At 33.7% G+C, this 17,708-nt stretch overlaps 1 long non-coding RNA gene across 3 annotated transcripts in view; it reads left to right on the top strand.

Moving 5' to 3' along the window:
* Window positions 1–15,961, top strand: part of LOC113185391 (uncharacterized) — a 31,005-nt gene extending 15,044 nt beyond the window's left edge. For 2 of the 3 annotated variants that reach the window (XR_013343497.1, XR_003301122.2), the window contains 4 exons: window positions 3,928–4,035; window positions 12,756–13,189; window positions 14,579–14,684; window positions 15,468–15,961. This is a non-coding gene — a long non-coding RNA (uncharacterized LOC113185391). Of the gene's footprint in view, window positions 1–3,927; window positions 4,036–12,755; window positions 13,190–14,578; window positions 14,685–15,158; window positions 15,401–15,467 lie in introns of those variants that run through there. The other variant, XR_013343498.1, reaches the window with a different exon arrangement.
* The last annotated feature ends 1,747 nt before the right edge of the window (window positions 15,962–17,708 follow it).

Below are 17,708 nucleotides of genomic sequence, written 5' to 3' on the forward strand. Positions count from 1 at the left end.
GTATTGTTGTCTGTACCTGCTGCAGATACTGACAGGGTCATCGTGACACTAACTTGTGAACACTTTTCAGCATTGACTGACCCAAACTGTTGCTTCAATGCCACCTGTGTAGTACTCTTAATACCTATGTTGCCTGTAAAAAAATGACACCTGGCTCACTCCAACATATCTCTTCTCCCTGGAGATGTTCACAGAAGCTTGTAACCAGTAACCTGGGAAGCTGTCCTGCTGATGCAACCTAGCACAGTTTAAGTGCAATATAAGGAGCAGAATCTGATGTGATAGAGATGCCAAAGAAATGTTTTCTTCACAATTTCGTTCTCTCTTGTTTGATTTGGAGAAGAATAGGTTGTCAAGACCTACCTTTGTTACCACAATCCAGGTCAGGCTGTATAAATATGAATCAGAAAGCCAGCATGACCTGAGCAGTGTCTCATCAACAGCCTTGCACACTGTAAAGATCAAAAGCTTACTAAGTCACCGTGTTTTAGCATTCTTCACTCATCTATTTGAAGCATATTACTATTGGACAATGTTAAGATTTTTGCATTTAACTTCAAGCCTTAGAAAACAAAGGGATTGTGTTGTTCAGCAGTTTCCAAATGAACTTAGCATTTTGGTTAAATATATCTCAAGTTATGTCTGACCAACGGAAGTAACTTTTATGTTCTAAAATTATAGAAATAGGATGCTGAATTCACAATTAAAAACAGAATAATTTCAAAAATATTATGACTTTTTAAAAAAATGGGGCACTAGTTACCTTAAAATGCTTATGTAACAAGGATAATTTTTTTGAGGACAAAGTTTTGTGTGGGGGTTATATTTATCTATGTATGCATTTCATTCTATTACATATGTAAAATATATTTATATACAAAAGACTTAGATGCTATGAAGTCATTCATAATGCTAATCTGTTTATCTAATCTTAGCTTAAGATATATATATATATATATATATATATATATACATATACATATACATATATATATTTGTATCGAAAGAGACATAAAGAATTCTAAAATAAATACACCACTCAATTTAGAACTTATGAATTACTATGTACCCCTTACTCTAAATTTTGCCTTTTTTCAATGCTGAAATATAATATTTTTGAATTTTGTGTTCCATACATATATTTTGATGTAATTTTAGTACATATGTTGGAATAGCTACCATTAGTAGTTATCTATTAATGTTTTAAACTTCAAATAATTGAAAATGTACTCTTTGGATTTTTTTGCAAATTTTTTCCCTTAACATGACAGTTGGGGTTCAATGGACAGGTCTTTATGCTACAACCTCACTCAGTCACCAAATGCTGGCTGCCCCAGGAAGAATGTGCCTGAGGCTGACTTTGAAGATGCCGACAGCTGGTTTTATTTAAAATTTGATATTTTGCTAATCAGGAATTTGTTTGTTAGTTTTTATTTTTACAATGTCTGATTTATCTTGATTTCTGAATTTTTTTGGGGGGTGGGGCATTAAATTTTGTACCTAGGGCAAGTCCTCACTCACCTGATGTGTCTTAAACTAATCCTGGCCCACTTGACAGCTGAGAAGCTGTCTGATAACTTTACTGCCTGCAGCCAGGCAGGAAATACTTCCTACAAGTGGGTTCTGGACATTGCAACTGGGTTTCTATCAGAGGAAATGATGTTCTCCAGGGTGGATTCTTTCTCACCCTTCATCCCCAGTGTGTATGCCCCTAGCCCTTAGCCAATCTGCAGAGGGAGAGATAAATATTTACTGTTTTAAGTTCCTGAGATTGGGGGTTATTTATTACCTAGACCATCTTAATGTATGCAGAAATTGGTACTCACAGTACAATGTTGTGAAATTATGATGCATATTTCATGGTTTTGTTTATAGTTCCTGGCTCACAGTGCTCGAAACCTTATTATTTTTTTAAATGAATACAATTATAAGGCTAACAAATTTGGTCTTTTTTCCTCAGTTCCTGAAGCAGCTTAGGAACAGTTTCAGAGTTAAGATAGGCAAGTGACAGTTTGTTTTGTTATAATATTGAGACACTTTAGGGCTCAAAACAGACCTCAGAAAGAAAAGTCTCTCCTTGCTCTTTTGCTGTCCTTTTACCTCCTCCTTTTTCTCCCAAAACAAGAGAATTTTCTTTCTTGGGGAAAAGAAATTCTATTCCCCACCTTTCTGTATAAGAGCTGGCCATAAAGAAATTTGCTGATATACATTGTCTTATATGAAATCATAAGACCCTCCACATGAGAAGGGTCCATACATGGGAGAAAAAGACTGTTGCTTAGAAAGGCAGAGATGAATCAGAAAAGACAGGTCTTTCTGGGTTTCCATATTTAGTCTGAGTACATTAGCTCACACCCCTTTTGTCCAATCACGTTTTGACATGGTTCTCCATCTTTCAATGATGCTGATGCAATGAAATCTTCACAAAAACCCAGAAGGACAGGTTTGGAGGTTCCTGGAGGGTGGCACAGCAGAGAGGACAGGGAAGGGCTGCTCCCCTCCCCATGCTTTGCCCTATTCCTCCTTTCATATGTATCTTTATAATAAACCAGTAAGTGTGTTTCCCTGAATTTAGTGAGGTGATTGAGGAAATTAATCAAATCTGGGGAAGGGTCATCCAGACTCCAATTGGTATGTCATTAGAAATTCTGGAGGTCCAGATTTATGACAGGCAGCCAAATAGAAAGCAGTCCTGAGGTATTGAGCCCTCAGCCTGTGGGATCTGATGCTACCTCCAGGATGATAGCGTCAGAACTGAGGATGCTCAGCTGCTGTCTCCTAGAGAACTGAGTGCTTGCTTGATGATGGGGAGAAATCTCTACACATTTTGGAAGCATATAAGTAATCTGTGTGAGGACTCTATAGTAGGAGAAACTGAGTTTCCGTTTGTTTTTTCTACTATATTATCAGAGATGCTTAATGGCAACCTAAAATATAAAAAGCAGTTGGCACTGCTATCAGAGCCTGGAAAGATGACAAACCATTTTATGTAGTGGCAAATTAGAGTTATTGAAATTAGAGTTATTGGTTTTTTGGGAGGAAGATCTTGTACCTGACTCACTTCTTGCTATAGAAAAGGACTCAGAAAAAAATATGATAATGTGAAAAAAAAGGTGATATGTGAGAAAATGTGATATGTGTCGATTGCTTTGTCTTCGGCCAGTTATTAAAAGAAAGCTGTATGCCTGCGGGGGGCAGTAGGGGAGTTCAGTTCACAAGCAGGAATGAAGGGGAGTAGAGGGAGTTTGGTACTTCTATTCATGGAATCAGAAGAGATTGCTATTCAATCCCAAGCATTAAGACCAATTGGAGAAAACCTAAAATCCCAAAATCGGATTAAAATTTGGCTTTCCAGCAAGGGAATAACTAAAGGTATGATTGGAATACTCACCATTAATGTACCTAAAGCCTAGATTTGTGGAGTCCAGCAAGTTACACACTTCTCTGTTTACTTTGGGCTTCTGTCACTACTATTGAGAATAACAGATTAAGTATATTTTTAAAAGATGATTTACCTTCTCTTTCTGTATGCTTTTATGATCTTCTCTTTGTCTTCATTGTCCTGAAATTTGATTTTGGTATACCTAGATAAGCTTTTACTTATTAGATTTTATTTATTTGAATGCATTAAATATCCTCTTTTACATTCTTCATTTGAATATTTCAGCATCTGAAGTTCTGGTTCTAAATATATTGTTCATTCTTTTTGCTTATTCTTTCTTGGTAGAACTAGCTGTTCATGTAATTGGTAAGTTACTTTTTTGTTATGACAGCATAATTAATTGAGCTTATCTTTGGAAATCTTGAGGAGACTGGCTAAAGATTCTTTTATCCAAAGAGTATCTTTTTTGTTTTCTGTTACCATAATAAAATACTTGAGACTAGGTAATTTATAAGAAAAAAAAGGCTTATTTATTTAACTCACAGTTCTGAAGTTTGGGAAGTTTGAGATTGGACAACTGCACTGGTGAGGACCTTATGCTGCTTCATAACACAAAGATACAGCATCACATGGCAGGAGCAAATGCGAGAGTGGTAAGTGGGTGCATACAGAAGAGAGGGAGGGGCAAAGGAACTGATCCACTTTAGAACAACTGGCTTTCACAAGAGCTATGTGACTTCTGTGAGAATTAATCCAATCTCTCAAAAAAGACATTAACTACTCTTAAAGGCCACACCTCTCAACTTTGCTACATTGATAACCAAACTTCAACATGAATTTTGGCAAAGACAAACTAAATCCAAACCATAACTAGGGGTTTAATTTGTTCCTGGAAGAGTAAATGAACAAATTGGAGCAACTTCAATTTAATTTCTTATATTGAAAATTTCCATATTCACTCTATAGTTAAATTTTTTATATAATTTACATAGAAATAATTTTACAATTACATAAAACTGCAACATCTATGTATCTTTCATCAAGATTTCCTAAATTATTAATCCTTTGCCATATTTAATCTCTTTTTCTGCATATCTAACCATTAATCTTTTTCAGAGCTATCTGAGTACAATCTAGAGTCATGTCTCCCCATTATCTATGAGTTCTCCACTGTATATTTATAAGAGGAAATACACTGTCCAACATGACCCTGATATAACCATCCAAAAACACAGTGATGTTGATGCAGCCATGCCCTCTAAACCCCAGGCCCACTGAAGTTTTGCTACCTGTATCAGTAACAGTTTTTTCTTTTCTGGTCCAGGGACCAAACCAGGAAAAAATATTGCATCTCCAGTCTTTCTGCTTCAATCTAGGACAATTCCTTAGCCTTCGTCTTTTAAGAATTTTGATAATGTGGTGGTGTGGTGGGGAGGGGGCAATTTCTAATCACTGTTTATAATTCTACCTGCTCTTTCACATAGAAGAATTAAAATGTTCATGTACCAACAGAGTACATGTGATACATGTTTGTTATGAGACATAATAAAATTGTGGAATGATTAAATCTGTCTAACACATTCATCATTTCACATACTTATTTCTTTGTGGTGGCAACACTTAAGATCAATAACTTTACCAATTGAAATATATAGTATGCTTTATCCCATTAATGTATGTAATTTCTATTAGTAAAATAAAATTAAAGAAAAATAAATGTAATACTTACCACTGTGAAAGATAATGAAAAACAAACTTTTTCCTAAGGAAAAATATTCCTGAACTAATAGAAACATATTCCAGCTTTTTAAGTCTCCTTTTTCTCCAGATTAAATATTCTCAATTATTTTAACCACTTCTAATATATCATAATTTCTCCAGATTTTAAAACATATATTCTAATTGTTCCAGAATTTCATACCCATTATTTATTATTAGCTAGTCTGTAAATAATAAATTATAAAGCATAATGGTCACTTTCTTTATTCCAGACATCATATGTATAAACAATGCCTAAAATTAAATAACTAAATATATATAATATAGATATTATATGAGTATACACATATAATTTTCAGCAGCCACATTTGGGATCAGTTGACCGACAGCTTCCCACTATTCCTTTCCAACTCATTTTTATATTGAGCTTATAACCTACTAAACCTTTAAATATTTTTGCATTTTTTGCTATTTAATAACATCACTCATTTTTATGCTAGTAAATTTTTTAGACTCAAGTATAACATGCATTTATAATTGTTAGATTTTGATTGTTTATGTTTATTCTTTGTTACAACCCATAAATAATATTTGCAGGTTTTGACATCCAATAAATCACTATGTCAACCCCTCACCTGTTAATTTGATACAAGGTATCTTGTCACACTATTGGAGACTTCACTATAATGTTGACGTGGAGCCATTTTTTGTTGTTGTTGTTGTTAGGTAGATCCTGAGATTCCAGCATTCTTTTATTGAGAGCTAGGTTGAATGTACTTTGAAAAAGCACATATTGTGAGTTCAGTCCAGTTGTCTTTCCATCATCCAAACCCGTCACTTAAATTTTTTGAAAACATTATTTTATAACTTAAGTGAGGAATAGGAAGGTTGGGTTGCCATTATTAGAGACTAAAAGTTAGATAGAAATTGCAATTCTTTATTCTTGATGGCTGGTTCTCTTTCTACAGATTCTTTTAATATTACTACTCCCATGACATTTTAATGTTTTTATTTCTACTATTAAAGAATATGGAAGAATTAAAATAAAATATAAGTGATTCCCAAGTCTGGCAACACAAAAAAATAATCTTGGAAAAGCTTTTGAAAAATACTAGAGACATAGAATCTACTCCTAAATTCTGAAGCATTTGGTTTGAAAGGGGATAAATAAATTTTATTTTTTTCAAAAGACCTCTAGTTTACTCTGATGTGAATCCACCTTAGGTCTCTGGGTGTTAAGAACTTTAGAGACAAATGCCATATTAAAAGCCAACTTCTTTGTAATGAGCAAGTGGACAAATTCTAGGCTAAACTTCCAATTAGAATTAGCTGACATGGTATTAGATTGGGAACAAATTTTCAAACAAAAATTTAGAGAATTTTCATAGAGATATTAAACATGATTATAGCAGACCCCCTTATCTACAATGCATATGTTCCAAGAGGCCTAAAACCACAGATAGTACCAAATTCTATGTATATTCTGTTTTTTTCCTATTCATACATACATGTGATCAAGTTTAATTTGCAAATTAGGCACAGTAAGAAGTTAACAGTAATAACAAAAATAGAACAATTTTAGCAATATACTGTAATAAGACTTATGTGAATGTGATCTTGCTCTCTTAAAATATCTTCTTAGAGTGCACTCATTTTTCTTGAGAAGGTGTGAGATGGTCAAGCGGCGATGCTACAGGATGAAGTGAAGTGAATAAAGTAGACATTGTGACCTACCATTAGATTACTCATGAAGATTACTTGAATATAAGCACTTTGATGCTGGGACAGTTGATATGATAACTGAGATGGCCACAAAATGACTAATGGCAGGGGAGACTATACAACATGGATATGGTGGACAAAAGCATGGTTCACCTCACACATGGGACCCAGAAGCACACATGAGATTTCCTCATGCTACACAAAACAGCACATAAGTTAAACTTACAAATTATTACTTCTGGAATGTCCCTTTTAATATTTTTGAACCGAAGGTGACTTCAGGTAACTGAAATGAAGGAACATAAAACCTCACAAAAAGGGGAGCTACTGTAACAAGGATTGCTGGCACGAGAGAGTCACCTCTTTGCTCTAATATGTTAGTTTTTGTCTTTTTCATTCCCATCTCAGACACATTAAAAATATATTAAAATTAGTTGGATTATCATGTTGGGATAGGATAGAGTTCCTCTCATCTTCATTTTAGCCTACATGCTCACATGTTTTATATAGTTTTAATTAGAGTTTCATTCTAATGGCAGTTTTTCTTTTATTAATATATCATAAACCTTTGTCTCATTACTATCTGGGGTTTGTGAGTACAAGTTTAATATTCTGTAACATTCCATTAAACTGGTTTGTCATAACTACCTAATATGCCCACATTAGAATAGAGTTGCAGGAATGTATTACTGTGCCAAAACAGAAACATTTTACCAGTTCTTATAATTACTTTCCCAAAGACTTGGGGTCAAATTATAATGCTATCAGAACGTATGAGTATAAAAACTTCACAAGAAGTTCATCAGATCAGGTTTTATCCATATCTTTTACCCAGCAATTGTATTAATTTGATAAAGTCAAGTAGGACACAATCTGCTTCTAAGATACAAATGTATGACTTGATCATTCAGAAAAGCTGTGATCAACTAGATAGCCAAACATTTGTATTAGTCAGCATTTGCTATAGTAAAAATAAATAAAATCTCAATAGATTATAGGAACATGTAGCAGTTTCATGCTCATGGGCACATGACAGTTTGGGTAGACCTCTGCCTGTTTAACCATTTGGGTATTCCTATATTCTCATTCTAGGATTCAGGATGCAGGGATTGTCTTTGTCTAGAACATGTCATTTCATGGCAAAGGGAAGAATAACAAGAGACCAAGCCAAAGCAAGCAGTTCACTAAGAAGCTTCTTTTTAGAATTAGCATACTGTCGTTTCTCACATTCCATCAGCCCAAGCAAGTTACATGGCCAAGTCTGATAACTGGCAGGAAATGTACTCTACCTGCAGAGATGTGTGTTAGGTCCCATAGATGTGTTGAGGAAGCACCATAAACTTTATGTGAGTTGAGCAGAGAGTTGCTGATAGTGCCTAAAGCTTTCTTTGCTCTGTTCTCAATATTTCCCTATTTCATAATTTAATATATTTTTGGTATTGTGTGTTGCTAAATTTATCTCTTCAACAGCAGTTACAATGCTTCCCTCACTTCTGTGTATCCCCAGTGCCTAGGAAAGTACATAGCATATATACAGGTCTTAAAATACAGGTCTTAATATATTAAATTGAATGGTTTGGGTGTATAATTCTGGAAAATGATCTGCATGAGAGTTTTTGGTCTTCAAACTAGAAAAAGATAATATGAGTTAATATTTTATAAAATTACTAGATTCCCTAATGTGCCTTTTTTAAAGTAAGAAAAAAAAAATTATTACTCATATTTATTTTTAAATTCACTTCAGGAGTACAGAAGAAAGAACAGGCTTTTCATTTGTATTAGGTAACAGTACAAGTAGCATATTAGCACTACTCTCATTCAAAAGCACAGAGCATATTCAACTGCACTCTCTCAATTCAATAGAAGCTTTTTGGTCAAGGTGGACTCTCCTTGAAAAAAAGAATGAATGCATAACAGGCTGACTTCTCTCCTCTCAGAGAAAAAAAATTAAAAGTTTGCCTACCAAAGACAGGAAATTTTCTATGGGAAACTTGTTTTTAAAGGTTGGGGTTCTGTTTGTAGAGGCTCAAAGGACACACTGTCACCACCAAAAAGATGACTTGATATTGTTGGGAAGTTGGGAAGGGAAAGAAAATATTAAAAAGCAATATAAATTCAAAAGAAAACTTTATAGTCACGACCAATTTACCCATTAGTTACAGAAGGAATAGTGAGTTCCAATTCAATAGTGAGTTACTGCAGCCATGGAAATGAAAACAATATTAATATCCTTTAAAATCTGAAGAAAAATGAAAATAATAAGTATATAATAATAATCTAGTTTGGGCTATATTCGTCTTTTTACCAGACTAATCATAAAATTTAACTTTATATATATATATATATATATATATATATATATATATATATTTATTTATTTATTTTATGGAGTAAGGAATGTACAAAAGTAAGAGTACCGAGGACACAAAATTTCTGATACAATCCTGTTCAAAGTGAGTAAATCTTTCCATGGAGAAGAGATACAGCCATTGAGCTGAGGAGAGGCCTCCATGATGGTAGGCTTGGTCTCATGCTCAGAGCAGTGGGAAGTATAATAGTTAATTAAGTTTTGATTGTAAAACAACTTTTTTTGTCATGACACATAGTCTTTTTATATTATTGCATTCTATCTGATAATATTTAGGTAAAATTTTTCACCCATATTCTTAAGAGATATTTGTCTATAATTTTTTTATTGTGTAATGTCTCCATCATTATGTTGATATTGGGTTTATGCTGGCCTCATGAAATAATTTAGCAAGTGGCTTCCATCCTCAACATTTTTTTAAACATTTTTGTATCATTCTTAAATTATTCATTCCTTAAATAATTGATTTAATTTCCAGTGACACTACTCACTTCTATAAATTTATTATTGGGAATGGTCTTGGTAGAAATTTAATTTATTTAATGAATATGGGATGTGCAGATCTTTTGGTAAGTTTTGTTTTTCAAGCAATTTGACACAAAATGAATATGTTGCATGAGGCTATTAACAATGTTTTTTCCTTATTATTTTAATTATTGTAGAAATTGTCATAATAACAAAGTTTTTATACTCAAAATTGAAAATTTTATTTTTTATCTTTGTTTCTTGATCATCTTTGCTTGTAATTTGTCATTTTTATCATTTTTTTTAGAACCAAATTTTACTTTTGTCAGTTTTCTTCATTATCTATATCATTGATTTCTACTCTAATCTTTCTTCCTATGTAGTTCATATTTAATTTTCTTGTGTTTTCTGGCTTCTTATGGTGATAATTCAGAAACATTGAATAGAAATATGTTAATATAAATATTTTAGCTATAATTAATTATCCTTTCTCTGAACTTTAAATATTCAGATATTCTCTATTTTGCTTTAACAGATATGATACATTATATGTGCTTTTTTAACTTTAACAAGTATGATATATGATATAGTTTTTATTATCATTCACTTTGAGGTATATGTGTGTGTGTATACACATGCTCACCCTAGGAGTGTGTGTGCGCGCGTATGTGTGTGTGTAACTAATTTTCCTTTTTGATTTCATCATTGACATGAATCTCTTAAAAGCTTGGTTTTTATGTCACTTCTCTGTGTTTCATTCATTTATTTATCTATTTATTTAGGCAATTTCTCTGTGTTTATTATTTATTGATTTATCACTGGGCTTATGCATGCTAGGCAAGTACCATACCACTGAACTGTATCCTCAGCCTTTATTGTTAATTTAATTGTGTTTACGTCAGAGAATGCCTGTACATTTTCAATCTTTTGACTGTTTACTAATACCTGTGTTATAGATCATAATATGGTCTGTCATGCAGGGCTTCCCAGGTGTGCTAGAAAAAAAAAACAGTTGTTTTGTGCCATATAAAGATCTCTTAGGTCAAGGTGACTGTAAAAGTTCAGGTCTTCTCTATTCTCATAGATATTTTGTCTGCTGTTAAAATCTCCAGCGATGATTATAGATTTTTTATTTCTTATTATATTTTTTCATTCTATGCTCCATGCATTTTGAAGCTCGATTATTTGCACACATGTTTATTTATTGTTGTTAAATAATCTTAATAAATTGACCTCTTTGTATCATATATTATTCTTTCTCTTAAGAAGTGGCTCATATGAATTTAGACACTTCATATTTTTTAAGTTTATGGGTTACAGAATACAACTTTTTTCCTGCCTTTTACCTTTTAAAGTATCTTACATTTGAAGTTTGTTTCTTTTAGTTAACATATAGCTCACTCTTTCTTTTTCATCTATTCTAACAACTTCCCAAGATTTGTGTGCCATTTGCATTCCATTTTCCAATCTATTTTTCTTCTAATCCTTTTTTACTTCTTTGTTTTGAGTTAATCAAGTATTTATTTTTACTTTTGGGCATTACATGTTGATATTTCCAATTGCTTGAGCTCTGCTTTTTTGTATTTTTTAATGGTTGCCCTAGGGATTACAATTCTCATCTTTACCTGATCAAATTCAACCCTGTTTAATATTATACACTTTCTAAAGTGTAAGAAACTTCCAAAAAGAATAATTTATTTTACCCCTTGCTCCATTCTTCTATTTTTTAATATAATACATACATATTAATAATAAACTCCAGGTTACAATGTTGTATTTTCTTTATAAATCTTATATTTCTTAAAATAGTTTTAAAAAGAAAAATAATTATTTGTATTTAATTACATATTTATCAATTCTGTTTTTCCAATTTCCTTCCTTTAAGTTTGAGTCACCACATTCTTTTAACATTTCTGGTATGACAGGTCTGTGGTTGACAAATTAAATTCTCATTTATCTGAAAATGTACTATTTCTTTAAAAACATAGGATAATTTCATTGTACATAGAACAGTAGGATAATAAATTTTCTTCCTACTACCAACTCATTGTTTCCTTTTGTCACCCATAATTTTTCATAAGTTTATACCATCATCCCAAATATGTAACAGGATTGAGAGACTCCCAGGAGCCGCCTTACAGGGTTTGCTATCAGCACATAGAGGGCAGAAGTTCGGCTCGGAGGGCACAGCTCCGCCTACTGGAAGAGAAGAAAATGGATCTCTAAGACTTCAATATTTTTTTTTCTTCTTCTCTCTCTGTTCCTTTCTCCCCTTTTCCTTCTCTCTTTCTTTCCCATTTCAAGTTTTATTGTTCTTTTTATTCTCCTCTAATCTATCTCTCTCTCCTTCTTTCTAAGAGCACCTTTATTCCCCTACCCCCCAACTTTCATCCCAAGCATTACGTCTTCCATTACGTGTAATTGTCTAAATGCAAATAGGTGAATGTCTCTAGCTGTCTATAGGGCTCCTAAATACCTAGCTACTACCAACACCCTGATCCAATTGCCTGTTAGTATCCACCTTCAATAGAGCAATCTTCTAAAGTAGCCAAGACATACTAACCCTCGTACCATCATAGCACCTAACCTAAACATATAGTCCTAAGAACAAACAACAAATCACTATATGCATAAAGCTTTTTTTTCACTCATTTAACATCATTCTTCAGAGTATGTCTTATTTACTTAAATATAAATTATTTGAGACACATCATTTTGGGAAGAATTTACTCAGAAATTTTTAACCTTTCATATAACAATGGACATAAAGACAATCTCCCCCAATTCATTATATAGATATATATTTGTGACATGGGTATCTTTGTGCAATCTACTATTCTAGGGGTGCTTAAAGATTTCTTTTTTCAGCGCTGAGGATTGAACCCAGGGCCTTAACAATGCTGATCAAGTTTTCCTCCACTAACCTACACTCCCGGTCCTTACATGAAAGCTTGCTTGCAGTTTTCAATATTTATAATTGTAAAGTTTTGCCTTACATGAAAGCTTGCTTGCAGTTTTCAATATTTATAATTGTAAAGTTTTGCCCTAAATAATAAATATTAATTCTGCATTAAATTTATTTTTGTCTCCCACCCTCAGTGAGGTGACTTAAAGAGATCCCAATTTAGCATCTATTAAGATATTTTGATCCATGTGTCTTCACCAAGGACTATTTTGTCATTGAAAACAAATTACTTGAGTGTTATGCAGCAATGAAAGATTTGGTAAGGACTTAAACACCAAATGGCACTTCCTTTCCTGAGGAGTTAATTTATGTAAGAATCCGTCAAGGTTTTGGACACAAATGACAAAACAATGTGATTGGTGACGTGACAGAAGAGTATGTGGAATTTCAGATGAAAATAATAGAATTCAGTCTTGAAGCTTTTGTAACAGGAAGAGGAAAGAAGGTGAGATTGTTCCACGAACAGGAAAATGAAAGAGAAAAATTGAGTCTCAATGACCTGCCAATACCTGGATACCAACAACATGTGAGGGAAAAGTGGGAGACAGGCACATAGGATTCAACCCAGGTAGGATTATGGTAGCTGTGTGCTAAACCTTAAATTGAGACATATGGTCAAATAGTAGGTGTTTTTTAATTTGTGAATTTATTTACTAGAAAATTATTACAAAACACAGATTTTAAGCCACATTGGTTTAAAAATTTAACAAATTGCTTTTATTGAAGAATAAAATCTTTATGATATTGTACTATTGGACTGTGGGTAATCATCGCTATAGCTCAAACCACTGACTTTAGCCAAATACAAGCTGTGAAGTCATTTTGAAGTTGAAACACAAAATGAGAGGTCACATTGCACATTTTACAATTTTAGCATGTACATGGGATATGTTGAGACTTTCCCATAACAAAACTCATTGTTTTTTATAGTTAAAATGCACTAGTTAGAGAGAGAGAGAGAGAGAGAGAGAGAGAGAGAGAGACTTTTCTACTAGCATCCTCTAAGAATCATCAATTCACAACTGGCATTAGAGGACATACAGAGGAGAGACAATAAGTAATTTTAAGAAATTTCTATATGGGTAGTTGAAATTAGCCAACAGGAGAATGAGGGAAAGAAATATTGAAATGCCTAATTAAACTTATTTTGCATAAGACAATATTCTAAACCTTTAGAAAATGCTAGTGGGCAGCACAGTATGGCTTGGTATGCCACATCCTAAGAGAGGATTATTTCTTTTGAAGAAACATCTCTTCCTGCTAAGGATTGCTGTAGCTATTCTGGGTCTCTTATTTTTCCAGATGAATTTCATGATTGCTTTTTCTATTTCTATGAGGAATGCCATTGGGATTTTTATCAAAATTGCATTAAATCTGTATAGTGCCTGTGACTTTGGTAGTATGGTCATTTAGATAATATTAATTCTGCCTATCCAAGAGCAAGGTAGATATTTCCATCTTCTAAGGTCTTCTTTGATTTCTTTCTTTGGGGTTCTGTAGTTTTCATTGTATAGATCTTTCACCTCTTTTGTTAAGTTTATTCCCAAGTATTTTATTTTCTTTGAGGCTATTGTAAATGGGGTAGTTTTCCTCATTTCCCTCTCAGAGGGTTTGTCACTGGTATACAGAAATGCCTTTGAATTATGGGTGTTGATTTTATATCCTGCTAACTATGGAACCAACCTAGATGCCCTTCAGTAGATGAATGGATTAAAAATGTGGCATATATACACAATGGAATATTACTCAGTAATAAAAGAACATAAAATTATGGCAGGGCTGGGGATGTGGCTCAGTGCAGGGCGCTGGGTTTGATCCTCAGCACCACATAAAAATATAATAAAGATTTTGTGTCCATCAAAAACTAAAAAATAAATATTAAAAAATTCTCTCTCTCTCTCTCTCTCTCTCTCTCTCTCTCTCTCTCTCTCTCAAAAAAAAAATATGGCATTTGCAGGTAAATGGATGGAGTTGGAGAAGATAATGCTAAGTGAAGTTAGCCAATCCCAGAAAAACAGATGCTGAATGTTTTCTCTAATATAAGGAGCCTGACTCATAGTGAGGTAGGGATGGGGAACATGGGAGGAATAGACGGACTCTAGATAGGGCAGAGGGGTGGGAGGGTAAGGGAAGGGGGAGGGGGTTAGCAAGGATGGTGGAATGTGATGAACATCATCATACAAAGTACATGTATGAAGACATAAATTGATGTGAACATACTTTAATACAAACAGACATATGAAAAATTGTGCTCTATATGTGAAATAAGAATTATAATGCATTCCACTGTCATGTAGTTAAAAAATAAAAATCAATTAAAAATAAAAGAAACATCTCTTGAACTCAGTAAATATACTGATGGGGATTATGCATGGTTCTGAGCTCCATGGGTCTTCTATCAGGAAGAGCAGGTATTCTTGTTCTTCCACCTTACAGAGGCAGAGTTTCAAGAAATAGTTGGCTGGGAAGCATCAATTTTTTCTTATTTATGGCATTTCTTTTCATAAAAAGTTAATTCCTACTTATTTATCTTACAGAAAAAAATTATAAAGAAGAAAATAGAGTATAGAAGTCACCGTAATCCCATGACCCAGAGATATTATTAGTGTTTTGTTTCCCCAAGATTTCAATTTAATAAAGATTTTCCAAACTAAGAATGAAATATTTATTCCTTTGCCTGTGAAAGCCACTTATATGACTAGATAGGAACTGAAATAAGAAACTTCTTATAAAATATACCTTTCCTTTATTGACTATTTGAAGCCAATATACATAAGCAATAGGGCCCTTTCCTACCAATATCTCTCCACTGCCCTACTTTCTGTAAGATATAATTATTTTTATAGATACGGAAAGAGGAAGACTTAGCCTGGGAAGAAAATGGTATTGATACTATTGCCTCATGACAAAATCCAATGCACCTAAGCCAGAGCAAATCATGACTCTTGGAACAAGCAGAGGTCTTTGAAGTCAGCTGAAGAAGGGTCTTGCTGGCTGCAGGAAGCTGCTAGAGAACCCAGCAATGTACCTGTGGTGGTAGGAAGTCATGAGTAAATCTGGAGGTAGCAGCCTGAGTGTGGATATCGCTATGTTCACAGGCAGTCGCAGCTGTAGGCACTGCCAAGTGGCTTTGCAAGAAGCACATGTGGACAAATTGGAGCCGTCCAGAAGTGGAATAGGGTGAATACACATGGAAACATTAGTTGATCAGCTGTTTTATGTTCCATTGGAGAAATGCTTTGAATCTGAGCTATTTTTTATAAGCAAGATAGATATAAGCATGGTTTCATTCTTGTTTTGTACATGATATTTGAAAAAATAAAATAATGTCTCTTTGTTACTACCCTTAGTTCTGTAAATATTGATTTTTAGTATACTTTCTAGGTGATTCACCAACCATGAATACCTAATTAATGGTAGACAATGACCTACATGACACCTCTGGAGTCCATATACTCAGAGATGCATGGTTGAATTGTAAAATCTCCTAGCTGAGGTGTTATAGCCAGTAAGATGTTTATCAAGATTGTTTAAAAACCGTGGCATTCATATTTTTTGTGCAACTTGTCATTCATTTTTACTTGGACCTAATGTAAAGGCTTTACTGTGTTCCAGATATGTCGAGAATAGAATGCTTTTCCCTTTTTGCCATGCCAATGAGGCAGGATAGAAAAACTGCCCAAGGCATGTGTATTCTGCTCCAAAGCCAGGTAGAAAGAGAATCTACTGCAAGTTCCATTCTCCTTCCTATCCGTTAGCTAAGAAGAGTCTCATACTAGTTAATGAGTGGAGTTGGGCTGGGAAACACTTCTCTTTCAAAACATTTTGTCCATATATCCCTCTTTCTTTGCTCTTTTGAGAAAAAACAGCCACAACAACTTACAGGGTTTTTTAAATTTGTCTCTGACATATACCTTCTTTGATGAACATAGAGACAACCACAGGCTTAAAAATGAGAAAGGGGTGAAAATGCAGACAAAAATATCACTTAAATCAATATCTAAAAATATGTTCTGGTTACAATTTTGGGCCAGTGGAATTATTGTTGTTCCAGGTTTCTCAGTAATTCCTAATGTTTTATCTGGGAACATGATTGATGTCAAGGCAAGGCTTAGAGAGAATGTGCTACTGAACTTGCCCACACTCTCAGTCTGGATCTCATGGAGGAAGATAGGAGGATGTAGCTCCTGGCCTCCCACTAGGATGATGGTACAAAGAGTATAAGTTTCATAATTAGAAAACCCTGCTTTCAAAACATATACTTCTCACTAGTTATATGACTTTGGATAAATTATTTATGATTGTCACACATTTGGAAGACAATTTCTTTGAAAAAAGAAACTGAATTGGTTGTTTTTTTTTTTTTTTAACGTCCTCAGAAGTACGCACAATGATGGTTCACACTTGGCATACAACATACCTAGAATGAATTTGCTGTATGTATTTTACATTTCATAACTTTAGTTTTCTTATTGATATAAAATGATAATATCAGATGCTGCTGAGGAGATGCAGTGAAGATCCATATGTGAGACGGACAAATCATGAAAGAGCAGGCACTCAGTAGATGATTGCTTCTTTTCTCCCTCCCTTACCCACCTCTCCCCGTTCCTTTTTTTCTCATGTCACTACTAGCTAATGGCAATGTATTATGGAGTATTTTTTCACAATAGACATAGTTCTCCTCTTCTGATGCATATACAAATTAATCACAACCATTATCAATGATAATAGCATAAATAGCAATTGAGTGTTTAATCTGATAGACCTTAGACAGCTGGCTTTGTCAACAGCTCTGGAACATGACCCCCCCCCACACACACATCTCCATCAGCTTTTTACTTCACTGCCACTTATCTGGGTAAATGAACTGACTCTCTTTCTCTTTGAAACAAGATAATTCTTCCCTTTAATGAAACTATTTTCCCACTAGTGTTTTTAATCTGTCATCCATCTATACTCAATCCATTAATTTTTTTGCAGACCAAAGTTTTTTCTTTTTGTATATTTTTCAGTTTTGAAAAACCCTCCCAAAGAATGATAAGCTGTAAATATGGTTATATTTACCATAACAGAGAATGATAAGT

This window comes from Urocitellus parryii, chromosome 4 (genome assembly GCF_045843805.1).
Source record: "Urocitellus parryii isolate mUroPar1 chromosome 4, mUroPar1.hap1, whole genome shotgun sequence".
NCBI lineage: Eukaryota > Metazoa > Chordata > Mammalia > Rodentia > Sciuridae > Urocitellus > Urocitellus parryii.